Below are 18,594 nucleotides of genomic sequence, written 5' to 3' on the forward strand. Positions count from 1 at the left end.
TGCCAACAAGTATAGTCAGTGATAGAGATCCATGCTTTACCTCAAGGTTCTGGGGAAGTTTTCAAAAAGCGTTGGGAACGACTTTGAGTCTGAGTACTGCCTATCATCCAGAGACCGATGGTCAGTCTGAGAGGACTATTCAGACACTCGAGGACATGTTGCGTGCTTGTGCTTTGGATTTTGGACCAGCATGGCATGATCATCTGCCGCTTGTGGAGTTTGCATATAACAATAGCTACCACAGTAGCATTGGTATGGCTCCGTTCGAAGCATTGTATGGTAGACGTTGTCGTACTCCATTGTTTTGGGATGAAGTAGGAGAACGACGAGTGCAAGGACCTGAATTAGTGCAGCAAGCGATTGACGTAGTGGAATTGATCAAGAAGAGGATTAAAACTGCACAAGATCGTCAATCGAGTTATGCGAATACCAAGCGTAGACCTCTACAGTTTCAGTCAAGGGAAAAAGTTTTCCTTAAAGTTTCACCGTTCCGCAGGGTGATGAGATTTGGACTCAAGGGAAAATTAGCCCCAAGATTCATCGGACCTTTTGAGATCTTGGAATGTGTTGGAAATTTGGCGTATCGATTGGCTTTACCGCCGTATTTGTCCAGCATTCATAATGTCTTTCATGTATCGTTGCTACGACGGTATGTAGCAGATGAGTCGCACGTTCTTAGTCCGACAGATGTTCAACTTGAAGAAGACTTGACTTATGTTGAGCAGCTGCTTTTAATCCTGGGTAGGAAAGAGAAAAAGCTCAGAAACAAGACCATTCCACTTGTTCTAGTGCAATGGCAACGCCGAGGTACTGGAGAAGCGACTTGGGAGTTAGAGAGTTGTATGCGCTCAGAGTATCCTCATTTGTTTTGAGTTGTATTTTATTTAGTTGTATTGTACTTCAGTTTTGATTTCGAGGACGAAATCTTTGTAAGGAGGGGAGAATGTAATGACCCGAATTCCTATTTTGAATGAAGTATTAATTAAGACATAATTAATGAGTTGTTAATTTAGTATTATTAAGGAATTGATAATTCGGGTTTAAGGTGTTGGTATCCACCGAATTTTAAATGGATAACCCGACCTACTTCGGATTACATTATCTCGAGAAATCCAACTAGACCAATGAGATTCTGACACGTGGCAGATAAGATTGGTTCGGATTTTCTGAAATAGTGCGGATGCAGCCTATAAATGGAAGCCGATTCTTTTATTTCCTTCACCGTATTCTTCAGAGAGAGTTCTAGTTGTACCTTAGGTTTTCTAGCCAGTTTCTAGGGCACTTTGGTGTCGGGAAGTTTCGGAGCTAGTGTCGACTCGAGGAGGGTCGGTGTACTGAGATCGAGACATCATCAGCGGGCTGACGACGGACGCAGGTATAATCCTAAATCCTTAGATAGTGATTTAAGGATCATTAGGAAGAACTTGTACAATGTTTGTTCTGGTTTGTTAGTGATTTCTTTATGTTGGTATTGTTTAGGTTCAGAGATTTCTGTCAGATTGTTTTAGTGAGGTACGTGATGTACTGACTGAGATATCCAAGCGTAGTATACACACTTATATGCTGCATACTTATCTGTTGCATGATACATGTTTTACTGCTTTGGCATATTATGCACGACATATCATGTTGAGCCTGATATCTTTTGAGATATACCTCGTTTGTTGGGGCCGCTCAGCCCTATTCTGTATTGTGGACGATGGGGCATCGAGAGCTACAGTGTCCGACGGGACCCGCGGACTCTGATGACCTGGACATTGCAGGTCCACGTCTTGATGATGAGTGTGGGAGCCAAAACATGCCTAGGGCAGATCAGAGACTACACACTCAGGCGCCTCTAGACTGAGCATGAGATTCTTGACTTGATCCTTGATATCCGAGCATATTGCATTTTGCATGCATCATATCAGTTTGTATACTCGTACATTCTCGTATTGGGCGATTGTCGCTCACGTCCTTGTTTTCATCTTTGGCACTCCATTCCACGGGGCAGGTCTTAGGTTGGACGGTTCGGACGACCAGGGCAGTGGCTAGAGTAGTTGGGTTTTCGGTGGTGATCCAGTGGAGGTTTTCTGTGGTTTATCGTTTTCTCGTTCAGGGTTATGTTTTGTATTTGTTTTGGTTGTATTAATGTTTAAGACTGTCGTTATTGTTTTGTTTTCATTTGGGTTGTAAGATGATTAAGTATTTGGTTTCCGCTGTTTAACTGTTCGTATTAAGTTTAATGTTGCATGTTTATTAGTTTGTTTAGTAGTGGCTCGGGTAAGGGCGCTATATATATATTGGAGGCATTTTATGTCTCAATTATTGAAAAAGGGAATACAAGAGAATAGAGTTTGCAAAGTTTTTGTTTAAATACCAAAGAGAGAATTCAAATTGATTTATGGATTGATAGATACATAGTCAGAGATTGCATGCAATTAGTTGATCAACGACCATAGGCTTATATCCCTCAGAGTTATCGATTTATATCGATGTGATATAGGTACAGAGACAGAGATAATATTGATATCAATCCACCAGAGAAAAGAGAAATACCATCTCATTTTATGCAATTACTATATTATTCATGTTTCAGAGTTGATGGTATTTATTGATTTCAAAGCTATGTTTTACAGAGTATGTTATTGTCATTGCTATGTAAGGGTTCCACTTGCTGAGTTGTATACTCATTTCAGTTTATTCATGTGATGCAGATAAGAGCGACGGACCAAGACGTTGATTGTGAGCCGGAGTCATATGCATACCAAGTTGGAAGGAAGATGATTATTTTGTTGGTATTTTGGACATGATCAAAGGAATGATATTTTGTATTTTTGTTATATCATTTGAATGATCATGTAATTACTTTTTGATTATAAATGTTTTATGGAAATGTAATTTGAAACCTCCTTCCTTTTGAAAGAAAATTTTAAATTCCTGCTGTATTTTATTAAATTGGGTCGAGGTGTCACAGGTGCGCTCTAACCTCTACCGCGGGTGCGCTAAGCTCACGGCATCACAACCAAAATTCTGAAAATGACGACCGCGGGTGCGCTGCTGCAAGGACCGCGGGTGCGGTGATGTCACGGCCAAAAACAACTCTTAAGCAACTAAAATCGAACCGAAACGCTGATACTAAACATCTACCAACAACCACTAGCAACAACACCACAAAACAATAATAACCAACAATACTAAAACCAATAAACACGACTCTTAACATCTAAACCAAATAACCCAATAAACATACGAAGACTTAAACCGTACCGTACACCGGGCTAGGCTATTACAATCTCCCCTCCTTAAGGGAATTTCGTCCTCGAAATTGACGTCACTGCACGAACAACTCAGGATACTTCTCTCTCATCTCATCCTCTGGTTCCCACGTGGCCTCTTCAATCAAATTATTCCTCCAAAGGACTTTAACGATGCCGATCTCTTTGTTCCTCAATACTCTGACTTTGCGGTCCAAAATCTGGACTGGAATCTCTTGGTAGGTCAAATTCGGCGTCAAATCCAATGGCTCGTGGCGAAGAACATGGGAAGGATTCGCAATATACTTCCTGAGCATCGAAAAATGAAAAACATTGTGAACTCTGTCAAGATCTGGCGGCAAGGCTAACCTGTAAGCTCGATCACCGACTCTATCCAAGATCTCAAACGGGCCAATGAATCTCGGACTCAACTTGCCCTTCTTGCCAAACCGCATCACACCCTTAAGAGGTGCAATCTTCAAGAACACATGGTCGCCAACCTCAAACTGCAACGGTCTACGACGCACATCTGCATAGCTCTTCTGTCTCGACTGCGCTGTCTTCATCCTCTCTCGAATAACAGCAACAACATCAGCCGTCTGTTGGACCAACTCGTGACCCAACAACTTCCTCTCGCCAACCTCATCCCAATACAAGGGAGATCTACACTTCCTGCCATACAGTGCTTCATACGGTGCCATGCCAATCGTCGCTTGGTAGCTATTGTTGTACGTGAACTCAACCAAAGGCAACTTGGAGTCCCAGCTACCAGGATAATCAATAGTACAAGCTCTGAGCATATCCTCAAGAATCTGAATAACTCTCTCTGATTGACCGTCACTCTGGGGATTATATGCTGTACTAAATGCTAACCCTGAACCCATAGCTCTGTGCAAACTCTTCCAAAACTCTGAAGTAAATCTAGGGTTACGATCAGACACGATCGACACAGGAACACCATGAAGTCTAACAATCTCTCCTACGTACTCCTAGGCATACTGATTCATGGAGTACGTCGTCTTGACTGGGAGAAAATGTGTTGACTTGTTCAATCGATCGACAATAACCCAAATAGAGTTAAAACCTTTCTGCGTCCTGGGAAGACCAATCACGAAGTCCATCGTAATATGCTCCCACTTCCACTGAGGAATCGGCAATGACAACAATGTCCCAGCAGGTCTCTGGTGCTCAATCTTCACCTGCTGACAAGTTAGGCACTGAGAAATGAACATAGCAATATCTTTCTTCATACCTGGCCACCAGTAGAGTCTACGAAGATCCTGATACATCTTGGTGCTGCCTGGATGTATCGTATATGGCGCGGTATGTGCCTCTATCAAAATGTCTCGCCGAATATCATCACCAACAGGAACACAAATACGGCCTCTGAAAGTCACCAAACCATCTCCACTCACTCCAAACTCTAAATTACCTCTCTCCTCTGCTCTAGCTCTCATCTCTGCCAACTGTAAATCACTGGCCTGCTCTCTACGGTTCCTGTCCGTCAATGTAGCTCGATTAACCAACGCTGAAAAGCGAGCAATGGTCCCCGGAACCACCAACGCTATCTCCTCTCGCTGCAGGTCTAACAACAACGGCTGCTGAATAATCGAACTCAAAGAAGAACTCGACTTACGGCTCAAAGCATCCGCTACAACATTCGCTTTCCCTGGGTGGTAACTGATCGTCACATCATAGTCTTTGACAAGCTCTAACCACCTCCTCTGTCTCATATTAAGCTCCTTCTGAGAGAACAAATACTTCAAACTCTTGTGGTCCATGAAAATCTCACACTTTTCGCCATATAAATAATGTCTCCAAATCTTCAAGACGAAAACCACAGCTGCCAGCTCCAAATCGTGCGTAGGATAATTCTTCTCATAATCCTTCAACTGGCGAGAAGCATAGGCGATTACATTTCCACGCTGCATCAACACTGCGCCAAGACCCTTCTTCGATGCATCGGTAAAAACAACAAAATCCTCGGAACCACTGGGCAATGCAAGAACAGGAGCTGTCGTCAACTTATCCTTCAACTCTTGAAATCCACTCTGGCAATCATTGGACCACTCGAACTTCACAGTCTTCCTCGTCAGATTGGTTAACGGCTGGGCAATCTTGGAAAAATCTGAAATGAAACGACTATAATAACCCGCCAAACGAAGGAAACTCCGTACCTCTGATACAGTGGTAGGGATAGGCCATTTCTGAATCGCCTCAATCTTCACGGGATCAACAGCTATGCCCTCCTTCGAAACAACATGGCCTAGAAAAAAAATCTGCTCCAACCAGAACTCACACTTCTTCAACTTAGCATACAACCTCTTCTCTCTCAACAACTGAAGAACCACTCTAAGATGCTCTGCATGAAGCTCTCTGGTCTTGGAATAGATCAAGATGTCGTCGATGAAAACAATGACGAAACTATCCAAATACGGCTTGAACACACGGTTCATCAGATCCATGAAGACCGAAGGAGCATTGGTCAGACCAAAAGACATCACAAGAAATTCATAATGACCGTACCTGGTCCGGAACGCTGTCTTAGGGATATCAGACTCCCTAACTTTCAACTGATAGTAGCCAGATCGCAGATCAATCTTCGAGAACACGGTAGCCCCTTGCAGCTGATCAAAAAAATCATCTATCCGTGGCAACGGATACTTATTCTTGATAGTCACTTTCTTGAGCACCCTGTAATCAATGCAAAGCCGCAACGACCCATCCTTCTTCTTGACGAAAAGAACCGGAGCTCCCCAAGGTGAAGAACTCGGTCGAATGAAACCTTTATCCAAAAGATCCTGCAACTGCTTCTTCAACTCCTTCATCTCGGTTGGGGCCATTCTGTACGGAGCCTTAGAAATAGGAACCGTACCCGGAACTAGATCAATCACAAACTCCACATCTCTGTCCGGCGGCAACCCCGGCACATCATCCTCAAACACATCAGCGAACTCTCTCACCACATCAATATCATCAATATTCCACTTCACAATCTTATCCACATCCACAATAGAAGCCAAGAATCCATCACATCCTCTACACAACAATTTCTCAGCCTCAAGACAAGAAATAAAAGGAAGGACCAGCGAAGTACCTGCACTGGCGAGCATACCTTCCCTATTGCCATCATCTTCCTTCGTCATGGTAAAGATGCGTCCCTGCAGCTTTTCTTGGCTCGCTCCTCTAGGACAGTCTCTGGCAATATGGCCTGCGGTGCCACAACGATAACAAGTATGAGTGCCAAATCTGCACTCTCCTCTATGATGTCGACTGCACTTGGGACACAAAGGCTTCTCAGGAACAAATGGGACTGCAGGTGGTATAGGACTCGACTCTATCTTTCCTTTCCCCTTGAAACGATCTTTACCTCGCTGACTAGAACCCTGACTCCTCTGAACAATGGCCTGATGCCTCGCCTGCCTCTCCCTATCAATGTCTTTCTCGTCTTGCTCAGCCAACAATGCCTTAGACACAATTTCCTTGAACGTCACAGCCTTCGACATGTTGATATCCCTCCGAATCTCCGCTAAGGCCTCGAATGAAATGAGCACCTTTGTCCTTGTCGTTGGAAGCAATGTACGGGGCAAAAAGGCAGCCCTCCTCGAATTTCAGAATATACTCACCAACGTCCATACCCCTTTGTCGAAGCTCCAAGAACTCCGTCACCTTCCTTGCTCGAAGTGCGTCTGGGAAGTACTTGTCATAAAACAAATCAGTGAACTCTAACCACTTCAATGCCGGTAGATCAATACCAACCTTGGTTGCATTCCACCAGATGCGTGCCGCCTTGACTAGCATAAACACTGCACAACTGATTCTGTCCTTGTCCTCGTAGTGGAGATGATCAAAGATAGCCTCGAGTGCCTTGATCCACTCTACGGCCACCAACGGATCAGTGCTACCTGCAAATTCCGGTGGATCCATCTTCTTGAAAGCAGTAAAGATGCCATCGGTACCAACTGCTTGGGCAACTTGACCTCTCATTTGACATCTGCCTTGGCCTGCACCTTGCAACCGAAGCAACTGCTGGATCTGCTCACTATGGACTTTAGCCTGCTCTTTCAACAGCTTGCCGAACTCATCGACAACTCTAGAGGAAAAACTATCCTCACCCTCTACAGCTTTCCTCTTAGGAGGCATACTCTACAATGTGCTCACAAAAAGTAAATCAATCGATAACAATGAATAGATGTAGAAGAAGACATACCCGGACAGTTGAAAGTAGACGAAGTCATATGCATTGGTCCGAAGAACGGTGCTCTGATACCACTAAATGTAACACCTCGACCCAATTTAATAAAATAGCAGCGGAAATTAAATTTTTCTTTGAAGGGAGGAAGGATTCAAATTACATTTCTACAAAACATTTATAATTAAAAGTAATTACATCATCATTCAAATGATATAACAAAAATACAAAATATCATTCCTATGATCATGTCCAAAATACCAACAAAATAATCATCTTCCTTCCAACTTGGTATGCATATGACTCCGGCCCACAATCAACGTCCTGGTCCGTCGCTCTTATCTACATCACATGAATAAACTGAAATGAGTATAAAACTCAGCAAGTGGAACTCTTACATAGCAATGACTATAAAATACTCTGTAAAACATAGCTTTGAAATCAATAAATACCATCAACTCTAAAACATGAATAATATAGCAATTGCATAAAATGAGATGGTATTTCTCTTTTCTCTGGTAGATTGATATCAATAGTATCTCTGTCTCTGTACCTATATCCCATCGATATAAATCGATAACTCTGAGGGATATAAGCCTATGGTCGTTGATCAACTAATTGCATGCAATCTCTGACTATGTATCTATCAATCCATAAATCAATTTAAATTCTCTCTTTGGCATTAAAACAAACACTTTGCAAATTCTATTCTCTTGTATTCCCTTTTTCAATAATTGAGACATAAAATGCCTCCAATATATATAACAAGTGAATCAATACATAACCATGAATCAAATGAAGGGAATAGCACTTTAAAACCATTGAAATACCATACATATAGTATCATGTGAGCACAAAGGATGAATTCCACTTACAATCACTTGAAACCTCCAATCTAAACTCTTGGTTTAAATCCTACAAAAATAAATCATAATTCACACCATCAATAACCCAATAACCAAGAACCCATGCCAATTAATCCATAAAACCAACAATATCAACAAACCCATATCACATCCCCTCCAAAACCAAGAATAAACAACACCAAAAGCTTACTTTAGCTTCCTAGCACCAAGTAGAATCTTGATCTCTCAACAATTAACCACCAAGATGCAAGAATCAAAGGTAGGAAATGAAAGAAATGAGGGAAACCCTAGTCTTTAAGGAGAGAAATCGAAAATGGGAAGAAAGGAAATGAGTAAAGTGAACCAACTTATCCAATATATCACTTAAAATCTCGAAACACGTTTCTGTTGTGCGTGACCGCGGGTGCGCTCTAACCTGTACCGCGGGTGCGCTAAGCTCACGGCATCACAACCAAAATTTTGAAAATGACGACCGCGGGTGCGGTTCCTTCACCACGGGTGCGGTACTAATACACCGCGGGTGCGGTGTGTCTACGGCATTTCTACACAAAATGATGCAATCAAGACCGCGGGTGCGCTGCTGCAAGGACCGCGGGTGCGGTGATGTCACGGCCAAAAACAACTCTTAAGCAACTAAAATTGAACCGAAACGCTGATACTAAACATCTACCAACAACCACTAGCAACAACGCCACAAAACAATAATAACCACCTGTGGGGACCCGGACGCTAATCAAGTTCTTAATCATCATTGGGACTAATTAATCAATTATAAACAGGGTCTAAAAATTTTTCTTTTAATATACAAAGCGGAAACGTAATGTAATTCAATTCAAATTACATATTAAACATAAACATACACATCCTGTATGATCTACAAGTATTCAACTAGGTTCAACTACTACAATCAAGTAATAAAACCTATCTATGTCCAAGTCCGGAATCACCACGCTAATCTCGATCTTTCTTCACCTCTGTGACCCTGAACCTGCCCCACCTGTCGTCATGCACACATACAAAACAAGACAACAGCCGGATAACTCCGGTGAGAATAACTCCCAGTATAAACAATGTAAACATGCAATCATATAAAAACATATATAAAAGCATATAAATAACATTCATAACATGTATCAAATCAGACACATAAATCAATAACAAGTAATAAATCACACTCAGACTCAAACAACGCGTCGTCTCAGACTCGACTCAACTCTAACCTAGGGATCCCGATGTCTGGGCGAAACAGCCACAGAATTGACGACTCAGTCAAGATTTAAGCGAATCAGCCAATATCTAGGCGAAACAGCCGATAGCTAGACGAATCAGTCAATAGATAGACGAATCAGTCAATAGCTAGGCGAAACAGCCGATAGCTAGACGAATCAGTCGGTGACTAGGCAACTCAGCCAATGACTAAACAATTCAGCAGTCAATACATGCAGTTGCTATAAATCAATAGACTACAAACATCAATCTCAACAATTACAAATATCAATGTAATAACTAAGTATGTGATTTAAGGAGACTCGAGTCAAACCTTACTCGAGTTGTGCAATCCCAACACAACATTAATTTATACCTTTCTTTCTGCTATTCTGACGCTGTCGAAGTCTCGAACCCCAAGCATGTCAATAAATCAATCTGACAATAACAATATTGAGGGTACGATATCAATACACCACTCAATCAACATTGGATATAATCAGAATTCTACCAAATTCTGTTCCAACAACATAACGTCATAATTTCAATATATCCAGTAATACCATATCGGTCAGATATCAATCCTAACATCTCATAATCAATAACAACTCAACTCTGATATCATATCAACTCTGAAAATCATAACAATTCCATATGGTATCTGTTCTTCAATCCGGTTTCGATTATACGATGTCTAACATGCCAAGAACATCATATATGAATCATATCAGATTCTGACAATACCATAATTTCATAACATGTTAAAATGTAGCAAAACTTACGTCCAGTCGTAGTCTACGTCGATAGGAACTCAATACCGAAGTCGGATTCAAAATCGGACGGGCGGATTTCTCAGAAAAGGCGTAAGGATTTTCTTTCCCAAAGTCTCGACCCTTTTTCGGATTTCTTCTCTGAATTCTAAATGAATTCGTGCATGTATATATATATATATATATACATCCCCGCACATGCAAGAGGCCGAGTGGCTCAACTTGGTTATGCCACGTCTCGCGCTCGAGCGGTAAGAAAGTACCGCTCGGGCGCGAGCTCGGCGCTCGGGCGGTGAAAATCTGCCGCCCGGGCGCGAGACTCTCTGTCCGGATGCTCCTCCATTGGCGCTCGAGCGGTAGTATTCTACCGCTCGGGCGCCACACCTTCTGCCCGAGACTCACTCTTGCTGGACATTGGCGCTCGGGCGGTCTCTTTCTACCGCTCGGGCGCCAACAATTCTGCCCGAAAATCACATAATTCATATGTGTTAACCAATCTGGTCTCGGAGTGGTCCAACTATACTCACATCCGTTCATCGTCGATAAATCATCTCAGATTACGTTAATCATCTCAGATTACGTTAATCAAATTCTTGGGCATTACATTTCTCCCCCCCTAAGATACGATTTCGTCCTCGAAATCACATGCAATCAATCGTATCAATAAGAAGGTATATCACAAAACTGAATAGAAAACTCACATCAGTTAAATAACTCGGGGAATCTTTGTCTCATATCTGACTCTATTTCCCAAGTATCTTCTTCTATGCCCTGACGACTTCACTGAATCCTCATATGAAGTATCAATAAAGATAGTTCTCGTCTCAATAAAGAGAAAATCACCATTTCTTTCCGTACAACGTTTTGAAAGAAGCCATTTCAATACTCGTCTGATAGCTATTGTTGTACAAAAACTCACAAAGTGGCAGTGTATCTTGCCAGCTAGCGCTAAAATCAAGCACTACTGTTCTCAGTATATCCTCCACTGTCTGGATCGTCTACTCAGACTATCCATCGGTCTATGGATGATATGTGGTACTAAGATATCACTTCGTACCTAGAGCCTGCTGCAAACTCTGCCAGAAGTATGATGTAAACCGAAAATCATGGTTTAAAACAATCGACCTTGGCACTCTATGCAGTCTGATCATTCATCTGACATAAATCTCAGTCATCTAATCATAACTGTACGTCATCTAGTACGGAATAAAGCATGCGGATTTGGTCAATCTGTCAGTCACAACCCAAATCGCATCACGACTCCGGGAGGATCTCAGTAATTTCATTACAAATCTATGGAAATGTGATCTCATTTCCTTTCAGGAATAGACAAACTCTGTACTAATCCTCCTGTTTTCTTTCTCTCAGCTTCCACCTCTTGACAATTCAGACATTTGGCTACAAATTCAGCTATATCAGCTTTCATTTGTTTCCACCAACACTGTCTTCGATCTGATTAAAACACGAATTCAGAATAACAACAATATTCAGTCAAATTCAAGACATCACTAATCAGTACTGATCTGATAAACTCATACAATCGCAAATATCTGACACTGATATCTACTACAGCCAACTAATTACAGTTTATTTCTGCTAAAATCAACAGAAACATCATCCTTGGATATAACACATCCTGAATGCCATCTGTCTCAATCAGGATTCACCATTTCAACTGTTTTTGATATCCAATCAAGGCTAAAATCAATCTCCCTGATTGGAATCAGATCTGAAGTCTTATCTGGGGAAAACATTCATAACTTTCTTATCATTGGTAAATCAGCCAATGATAGACTCAACTTCAGTAAATCAACTGAATACATAAGGAGTCATTCTGCTCCTTTCTGTAATAATCTAGTCATAGCTAGTACGAATTATCAAAGGAACTCTCAATCTAGAATCCTTATCGTACAATATTCATTAATTGGTCATCTCAGATCCGATTCTCACCATCTTCTGGAACTAATCTAGGGTAGCTCTGTACTTGATCAGCATATCAATATCCGTAATGCAGTCCCAAACTCAGACAACATCGGTACAATACCAGCTACCACATGCTCTAACTCAATCTCATTCTCATCTTACGGTAGTATACCATATTTTACAGAATTCACTGCTATACAAACTCTCCCCAACGGAGCAAGGGTATACACTACAGTAAATAAAGACTCAACAGGCAATGCATAACTCAATGCAAATCATTCAGAAATAAATATAGGGAAGCACCCGCATCTATCAGTACAAAAGCAGGATAACTATATCAAAAATCGTTACCTGCAACATCACTCATCTGGTGCTTCCTCAGCCTGCTCCTCGGTCAAAGCAAATAATCTGGCCTGCTGTCTAGGAGGCTGGCCGACTATCTGGCTCCCTCCTGGCTTCTGTTGTGACTGAGATGGTGCTGGCTGAAATGAAGGAACAACAGCTGATTGTCTACTCCACTGTGCTACTGATCCAGCTGATTCGACTCCCTGTGATCTTTGAGAAACTTTCTGCGGACACACTCTGGAAAAATGTCCCTGTTGTTTGCAGAAGTGGCAGCTACCAAGTACTCCTTGGCATTGTTCAGTGGAATGTCTCCCTCCACAATTTCCACAGTAAGCCCCGGTATAACTCTGTTGGGGACCACTGGAACTAGAAGAACTGCCTCCAGACTTCTTAAACTGCTTTCCTCTAGCCTTCAGAAAATCTTTCTTTCCACCACTACTATCACTCTCAAATCTGGGAGGTGGTTGCGGTGGTCTCCACTCTTGAGAAACAAATGCAGCTCCTCTCTGCCTTATCAGGCCTGCTTCAGCGCCCTTTGCTCTATTCATGGCATCAGCAAAGTTATTTGGTCGCCCTGTGTTCACCAATGTAAAGATATCAGGATTCAAGCCATTGATGAACTGATCAGCCACGGCTTCATCATTATCAGCCACATGTGGAGCGAACTTCAACAAGGTAGAGAACTTGGTCACGTATTCTTCAATGTTCAGCTGACCCTGTCTCAAATTGGCAAACTCTGCCCCCTTGTCTTTCCTGTACGACACTGGGAAAAATCTCTGATAAAATTCAGTTTTAAATACATCCCAAGTAATAGTCGTACCTCGCTGCTCCAAGGCCCTCTTCATCGTACTCCACCAGCTCTTTGCAACATCATGCAACTGGTTCCCAATCAACTTAATTCGGCGCTCATCGCTATACTCCAGCAATTCAAACAGCTTTTCGATATCATTCAGCCAACTCTCACACTCAACTGATGTCTCAGTACCTTTCAGAGTGGGTGGTTTGAATGATTGAAACCTCTTCAGCAAGGTTTCCATTGGAGTCGGTGTTACATCCATTGGAGGATTCGATGTACTACCCTGTTCTGGAATTCGTCTAGGAGGCATATCTGAAACTCAGAAGGATTAGTGACCCAATCCAACACATCTGTTTCAATTCAATCTCCCTCCCGATCATCTTACTGCTGATCGAGAATCAATTCAGATTCGTTCCCAATAATACATATTACAAAATCAAATCAGATAAATCAAGTAACATGTATTATATAAAGCAGTAAGCATGCTAGCATTCACAAGCAAGGAAAGAAAACCTCAATCTACCCCGCTCACTAGCCTCTTCTATCTCAATCTCAAGAATCTACAGTTCTAGTACCTACGGCTTTGATACCACCTGTTGTGGGGACCCGGACGCTAATCAAGTTCTTAATCATCATTGGGACTAATTAATCAATTATAAACAGGGTCTAAAAATTTTTCTTTTAATATACAAAGCGGAAACGTAATGTAATTCAATTCAAATTACATATTAAACATAAACATACACATCCTGTATGATCTACAAGTATTCAACTAGGTTCAACTACTACAATCAAGTAATAAAACCTATCTATGTCCAAGTCCGGAATCACCACGCTAATCTCGATCTTTCTTCACCTCTGTGACCCTTAACCTGCCCCACCTGTCGTCATGCAAACATACAAAACAAGACAACAGCCGGATAACTCCGGTGAGAATAACTCCCAGTATAAACAATGTAAACATACAATCATATAAAAACATATAAAAAAGCATATAATTAACATTCATAACATGTATCAAATCAGACATATAAATCAATAACAAGTAATAAATCACACTCAGACTCAAACAACGCGTCGTCTCAGACTCGACTCAACTCTAACCTAGGGATCCCGATGTCTGGGCGAAACAGCCACAGAATTGACGACTCAGTCAAGATTTAAGCGAATCAGCCAATAGCTAGGCGAAACAGCCGATAGCTAGACGAATCAGTCAATAGATAGACGAATCAGTCAATAAATAGACGAATCAGTCAATAAATAAGCGAATCAGCCAATAGCTAGGCGAAACAGCCGATAGCTAGACGAATCAGTCGGTGACTAGGCAACTCAGCCAATGACTAAACAATTCAGCAGTCAATACATGCAGTTGCTATAAATCAATAGACTACAAACATCAATCTCAACAATTACAAATATCAATGTAATAACTAAGTATGTGATTTAGGGAGATTCGAGTCAAACCTTACTCGAGTTGTGCATTCCCAACACAACATTAATTTATACATTTCTTTCTGCTATTCTGACGCTGTCGAAGTCTCGAACCCCAAGCCTGTCAATAACTCAATCTGACAATAACAATATCGAGGGTACGATATCAATACACCACTCAATCAACATTGGATATAATCAGAATTCTACCAAATTCTGTTCCAACAACATAACGTCATAATTTCAATATATCCAGTAATACCATATCAGTCAGATATCAATCCCAACATCTCATAATCAATAACAACTCAACTCTGATATCATATCAACTCTGAAAATCATAACAATTCCATATGGTATCTGTTCTTCAGTCCGGTTTCGATTATACGATGTCTAACATGCCAAGAACATCATATATGAATCATATCAGATTCTGACAATACCATAATTTCAGAACATGTTAAAATGTAGCAAAACTTACGTCCAGTCGTAGTCTACGTCGATAGGAACTCAATACCGAAGTCGGATTCAAAATCGGACGGGCGGATTTCTCAGAAAAGGCGTAAGGATTTTCTTTCCCAAAGTCTCGACCCTTTTTCGGATTTCTTCTCTGAATTCTAAATGAATTTGTGCATGTATATATATATATATATACATCCCCGCACATGAAAGAGGCCGAGTGGCTCAACTTGGTTATGCCACGTCTCGCGCTCGAGCGGTAAGAAAGTACCGCTCGGGCGCGAGCTCGGCGCTCGGGCGGTGAAAATCTGCCGCCCGGGCGCGAGACTCTCTGTCCGGATGCTCCTCCATTGGCGCTCGAGCGGTAGTATTCTACCGCTCGGGCGCCACACCTTCTGCCCGAGACTCACTCTTGCTGGACATTGGCGCTCGGGCGGTCTCTTTCTACCGCTCGGGCGCCAACAATTCTACCCGAAAATCACATAATTCATATGTGTTAACCAATCTGGTCTCGGAGTGGTCCAACTATACTCACATCCGTTCATCGTCGATAAATCATCTCAGATTACGTTAATCATCTCAGATTACGTTAATCAAATTCTTGGGCATTACACCACCAATACTAAAACCAATAAACACGACTCTTAACATCTAAACCAAATAACCCAATAAACATACGAAGACTTAAACCGTACCGTACACCGGGCTAGGCTATTACATAATTCCTTCCATTTAATTCATCAAATAATTATTAATTAAGCACTTTCTTACACCTAATTAAACCACTAAAGTAGCCTATCTAATCACTTAAATTCGAGCAACATAGAAGGGAAGAGAATCATTCCCTTTGTCATTCCATGTCCTCAATTGAAACTTCCCTCCAAAGCATTCTTGACTCATTTATTTCCTAGTAGCCTCCCCTTCATTCCATAACATCTTTCTCCCCTCCTTACCTTCGAATTTCAGAGCATAATCAATAGCGAAAAAAATCGTGAGCCTTCAACAAGAGAACAAGATAGAAAATAAGAAAAGAAAAGGAACTCCGTCTCCGCCGCGCCGTGTTCGTCGTACTGATTTGTTTTATTCAAAACGAATTTCCAGGCATGTATATATGGTTTCTTTGCTCTTCAATAAATTCATATAAATATCTTAAAACATTATATGATCACGATTTTATGGCAAAATCCGAAATCTTTGACAACAACTTTCGAAAACTTGCACAGATTTTTCTCGGCTCTTCCTTGTGCTTCACGGGTTTGGTTGTTTTGTGGTTTCAGGAGGTTGGCTTGCTTCCAAGAGCTCAAGGCTGCATCTAGGAAAGTACTAGGGTGTGTTAGGATCATGTTGTTCCATTAGTTTGAGCCCCTACATGCTGGACGAAGAGACTTGACAGCAACTCTCCATGGTTGCAACTTTTGAGTCTCGATTTCTCTTGTTGGTTGCCTAACGTGAGAGTTTGGATCATGTTTGGCCCAGGTCCTGTAACCATGGTTTGAACCCTCCCTTAGCATGTCTAGGACGTGACCAAGTGACCTTTCAATGGCTTGGCTCACGGTTCCATCGATATCTTTCAACTACACAACACATGTCCATCGGTTTCATTTTTCTGATTTTCGAATGAAGCTTCTGCTTTTGAAGTTTGTGTGGATCCTTGTTGGCTTTTAGCCCCTTAGCCATTGTTCAAACATTACCGTCTCGATGTCTAGATCAAGCCATGGTCAATCATATGGCCATTAGAATGAGGCAAGACAGCAAGATGAAGCAAGACATCCCACGCGTGCAGTATGGGTTCTCGGTTGGGGCGTGAGGTTGTCTTGGGTGGTTGGTTGGATTGTGGTTCGCCTAGGGCCCTCAGCCATGGTTCAAGCCAACCGCTATGCCGTTGGGAAGAGGCTCTGGTTAGTGGTTCAAGCCCGAATGGCCAATAGCCTCGTAAACGAAGCGATGCAAGCACAAGTGTCGTGACTGTAATTAGACAGCAGATTTGCTGCGGTTCAGAGGTATCGTGTGAGTTCTTGGTTGGCTTTTAGCCCATGGCCTAGGACGGACAGTACATCATTGAGTTAGGAAGGCAATATTTTTGGCCGTTCATGATTTTGTTAAGTTAGAGGTCGTACAAGAATTTACGGTGCAATGTTCCCAAGTGACTCTCGAAAGAGCGTTTCAAGATTTTGGCCTCCATTCACAAAATTTCGTGAATTACAATTCGTAGGAGCATTATTTCATCATGTTAGGCGTATTTTGACCATGACTAAACGATGGTTCGATGTTGGTTCGGGTTGGTACAAATTCATGATTGGATACTAAGTTTGTTGGGCGTAATTGTCTCGTTTTTGGTTCGGTTATGAAATGTTGGTCAAGTTAAGTTTGCTTGCATGTCCTCATGTTAGAATTAGGTCGCACCGAGTCTGGGAACGATCCAACTCATTCGGTAAAACAGGGTTATAATTATATTACGTGCATAAAATATAAAATGTTTATTTTTGAGATATATGCGATATGTCTTGTGGCCAACTTACGCTTATGCGATTGCTTCACACGGTGACATACGATCGGTTTATAATTATGTATGGGTACGGACATCCAGTCCAAGGGCTGTGGTGATCTCTACATCCCATTATACTGTGGTTTAGTATGATCAAACGATTCATGTTATGTTATGGGCCACTTGCGTAGAACATTATCTCTACAGAAAATTACGAGATGCTAATTTATGACAGGGCTCTATTGAGCAACTCTTTTACGTACGATTTTTCAGATATGCATGTATTTATAATTATCCATGACATGATTTTCACCTTACGCTTTACGATACGATATTTTTACGTGACGCCAAATTTTATGATATATTTACTTGTTATTCACGATATATGCATGCTGAGTCTTTAGACTCACTAGACTTGATTGTTGTAGGTACGGATGAGGTCGGGACCGAGGACGGGGACCAGTGAGCTTGCTTGGGTAAGCAGTAGTAGGAACACGAGGACCTCATTTTTATCATTTATTATTTATGCTCAAACTCAGTTTTTTACTTTGACGAATTATTTTTAAGTTGTGGTTTGAAAACAATATTTGTTTCCGCTGTTACATTAAAATATTAAATCTTTTTATCAGTTTATTTTACGAATGTGATATGTTATTTATTTAAAAAGACAAATTTTAAATAATTCCGCAAATTTACAAATACGAAATACGGGCCACTACAGTTGGTATCAGAGCCTATGTCCTTGTAAAGGGTTGTACTACTACTGACCTCAAGAAGCTCATGAAGTCACGTCTTCGGTCTGTAAGTTTTACGTTTACGCATTTCGTTTGAAGCATGAAATATTTTAACAACATGTTTTCATGAAATGATTTATGTCGAGATTAT

At 41.5% G+C, this 18,594-nt stretch overlaps 1 long non-coding RNA gene across 1 annotated transcript; it reads left to right on the forward strand.

Moving 5' to 3' along the window:
- The first annotated feature begins 936 nt into the window (after nucleotides 1-936).
- Nucleotides 937-2,133, forward strand: LOC140837798 (uncharacterized). Its single transcript, XR_012119462.1, has 3 exons — nucleotides 937-1,375; nucleotides 1,480-1,512; nucleotides 1,994-2,133. It is a non-coding gene; the product is annotated as an uncharacterized lncRNA (long non-coding RNA).
- The last annotated feature ends 16,461 nt before the right edge of the window (nucleotides 2,134-18,594 follow it).

The sequence above is a fragment of the Primulina eburnea genome, chromosome 8 (genome assembly GCF_022965805.1).
Source record: "Primulina eburnea isolate SZY01 chromosome 8, ASM2296580v1, whole genome shotgun sequence".
In the NCBI taxonomy this organism is placed as follows: domain Eukaryota; kingdom Viridiplantae; phylum Streptophyta; class Magnoliopsida; order Lamiales; family Gesneriaceae; genus Primulina; species Primulina eburnea.